Raw genomic sequence first — 4,133 nt, 5'->3', positions numbered from 1 at the left:
TATTCCTCCCTCTTGATGCCTTCTCCTGGACACAACATACTCTCTCTAACCAACCACACTACTTCTTGACCTGTAACTCCTTAAATAGAAGTCTGAAATACATTTCTCGCTCTAATCTTCCTGCTCTTATTTTTGGTTTGAATGGATTACGTAAGATTCAATAAATCTACCTTTAATCTTGTTTCTTCTAGAAACATCATGTGAAATCCACCTGTATTCACCTAAAACTGGTTAACCTAAAATTCTGTGCCACCAGCTCATCATTCTTATCTTCCATCTAGTTCACAAAAATTCAAGGTAACAAACTTGTCGGCTCAAATTTGGAAAATTTTTGAATTTTCAAATAATGCAGCAGTTTGACACTTTTGACTTTCTGATGCTTGAGACATACTATGTTACTTGACACCTACTGTAGATTCACTCAACATCAACTAAGTTTTACTGATGCTCGACACCTATTACATTTTTGTCTAGCTTGGCACCTAAACTCGCTCGGCACCCACTGATGAATTTAGTCAAGCTTTGTAGACAACTTTGTTACAACCTATTTTTCTAGAGTTTCTAAGTGTAGCCAACCTCTGTATCTTCAAGTGTATTATCAATACATCATTTTAGCATTGTCTTAACTGATCCTTGTACTTCATTACAAAACCATAACTCAACCTTTCCCTTAGGTGCTTTTGTTACATCTTATTGATTAAATCCTTTTCATCAATCAACTAAGCGATAGTACTTGGATCTTCTAAGCAATTTTCATTCCAACAAATAGCAAGTTTGAAATCAGTGACAAAACAATTGTTGAAAACATTCTTTATCAACAATTTTGCTTCTTTAATAATGATCTTTTCAATTAGATTTCAACAATATCCCTCTTTGGCATTGATGGCAAACCAAACTGATCAACCAAGTTATCAAAATGCTAACTAGGTTAAAATAGTAAGTCAAATGCCAAAAAGAAAACTTTGTATCCAAAATTGTTCATTCTATCAGCAACTTTGAATTTCTTATGACTCCCTCTAAATTTTGTAAGTAACTTCCTCTTTCAAAGTATTAGGGATATCTCTTTTGCTGATACACTGTCTTCTCTTTTTTTGTTCTACACCTTTGTGATCTTGTCATCCTGATTGATTCTTATTTATGTTGTTTTCTCCCTCTTAGCTGCTATTTCTCCCTTCACACATTTGATCCTATAGATTTGATCAGTTTCTACTATTTCTCCCTCTTTGACAACACTGCCAAAGATATATTATTTCAACATCTTATCATGCAAGTATAGAATTTGTAGGAACTCTAATTTCTCCCTTTGTCACCTTGCTTTTGACTAATTTAGAATTTCAATATTTTAATTACTTCAAGCAAAACCTAAAGTAAGTATCCTCTGCATTAACTTATATCATTTCAACAATCAACTCATTTGATGTAGGGTAGTTTTGTTAATACTTAAACAACCTTGGATAGGGGTATCACCCCTAACTTACCTCTAATATATTCAAATGCATCTTTAGGTAATGGTTTTGTAAAGATGTCAGAAATTTGTTTCTTTTAGTTGACATATTCCATCTTCACTTGTTTGTCTTCCACCAATTCTCTTACATAGTGATACTTAATTGCAATGTGCTTTGTTTTGGCATGCATCATATGCTTCTTTGATATGTTGATGGCACTTGTATTATCAGAATAGAGTATCACAAGTTTAGTTATCTCTTCCTTCATACCTTTTAACAGATGCTTGATCCATACAATATTGGTGCAGTTGATAGCAACAACAACATACTCAGCTTCAGCTATGGACTGTGAGGTACAACTTTTCCTTTTTCTAATCCAAGTGACTAATCTTCTACCTAAGAAGAGTGCTCCTCCACTGGTACTTTTTCTGTCATCTATATTACCTCCTTAATCTGAATCAATGTAGGCATCCAACTAAAATTTTTCAGTTCTCTTGTAATATAAACCAAAGTCATCTATTCCTTTTAGGTACCTCATTATTCTTTTTACTACCATAAGATAATTTTCTCTTGGGTGTGCAAAAAATATTGCCACTATTCCAACAAATAATGCAATGTCTGGTCTACTATGTACAATATACTGCAACTTTCCAATCATTGATCTGTACATTGTCTAATTTACTTCAGCTAACTCATCATTCTTGGATAACTTATGTCTTGTTACCAATGGTGTACTAACTAGTTTTGAATCCTCTAAGCCAAATTTTTTGAGTATCTCCTTGATATAGTTTGATTGAGTCACAAATATGCCATGTTTCAGTTGATGTACTTGCAATCTAACAAAGAATTTGATTTCTCCAAACATTGACATCTCAAACTCATGTTTCATTTGATCAACAATATCTTTGCATAGTGCATCTTTTCCTCCAAATATTACATCATCAACAAAGATTTCAGATATTAGAATGTCTTTACCTTTTTCAGCCCTAATATATAGGTTCTTGTTGTTATCAGTTCTCTCAAATCCTATCTTCACTAGATATTTGTGAAGTCTCTCATACCAAGCTCTAGGTGCTTGTTTCAAACCATAGAGTGCTTTATGCAGTTTGCAAACCATATCCTTATTGTTGTCATCAACAAATCCCTCTGGTTGTTCTATGTACACTTCCTCTTCTAGTATACCATTTAGAAAAGCAGACTTTACATCCATTTGATAGACTTTAAAACCTTTGTAAGAGACATATGCAAGTAGGGTTCTTACTCCTTCCATCCTTGCAACAGGGGCAAATGTTTCCCCATAGTCTAGTCCTTCTTCTTGTGCATATCCTTTATAGACTAGTCTGGCCTTATTTCTTGTGATCTTACCATTCTCATCTAGATTGTTTCTAAATACCCACTTGGTACCAATCACATTCTTATCAGCTGGTCTTGGAACTAAAGTCCAAGTTTTGTTTTTCTCTATCTGATCAATCTCTTCTTCCATAGCTTTGCACCAATCATCATCTAGTAGTGCATCTTTCACTGTTTTGGGTTCAATCTTTCTTAGTAGACATGGTTCATTTCTTAGTCTATTTCTTTTCATTGGTCTAGTTTCCTTGTCACTAATTATTTGTTCTGTAGGGTGATGTCTTCTTACGTACTTGAATAGCCTTGGTTCTATCCTTGTTTTCATGTTTGGTCTTTCAGCTTTAGAGTCACTCTGCACATCTCTTTCAGGTAACTTAACATCTCTTTCATGTGTACTAATTTCAAAATTAGAATGTGCATTATCTTCATTCTACAACTTGACTTCTAAATGCAACTCAACATTCACTGGTTGTGACTCGGCTGGTACTAAAACTTGTTGCTAATTCCCAACTTGATTGGCAAATTCTTCTTCAGAAAACATTCCTTCATAGAGGTATACAAAGGATCTATACTCTTATGGTTTCTTAAATTCATCAACTTGAACTTCTGCATGCTCATCAAAGTTTACATTTGCACTCACCACAATTTTGTTAGTGTTAGTATTTAAACACTTATATGCTTTACTTCTAGTGGAGTATCCAAGGAATATGCCTTCATCACTTTTTGCATCAAACTTGCTATTTCTAGAGTCTTTAAGAATATAACACTTACAACCAAACACTTTGAAATGTTTTACATTGGGTGAGTGACTATGCCATAATTCAAAAGGTGTTTACATTTGTACCTTTCTTAATTTGTACTCGATTCAGAGTGTAGACAGTTGTACTTACAACTTCTCTCCAATACTTTAGAGTAATGTTTTTCTCCATCATTAATGTTCTTGCATAGTCTATCACTGATCTATTCCTCCTTTCTACAATGCCATTTTGTGGGGGAGTTCTAGGTGCTGATGTTTGTCTTTAAATTCCTTTGTCATCACAAAATGTCTCAAATTCTTTTGATGTGAACTCTCCTCCTCTATCTAATCTTAGGCACTTCAGACTCTTTCTTATTTTTTTCTCAACCTTGGCCAAATACCACTTAAACATTTGAAATGCATCAGATTTTTGCTTTAAGAACATGACAATCATCATCCTAGACTAGTCATCGACAAACAACATTATATATCTATCTCCTTTGTAGCTTTGCACTTCTATTGGGCCACATAAATTAGTATGGACTAACTCTAGTACTTCTTTGGAAGTATAGGTTTTTCTTTAGAAACTTAACTTGGTCATCTTT

Source organism: Cupressus sempervirens, chromosome 1 (assembly GCF_028749045.1).
Source record: "Cupressus sempervirens isolate cs-2001-9-10 chromosome 1, ASM2874904v1, whole genome shotgun sequence".
NCBI classification, from domain to species: domain Eukaryota; kingdom Viridiplantae; phylum Streptophyta; class Pinopsida; order Cupressales; family Cupressaceae; genus Cupressus; species Cupressus sempervirens.
Note: the sequence above shows the minus strand (reverse complement) of the source record.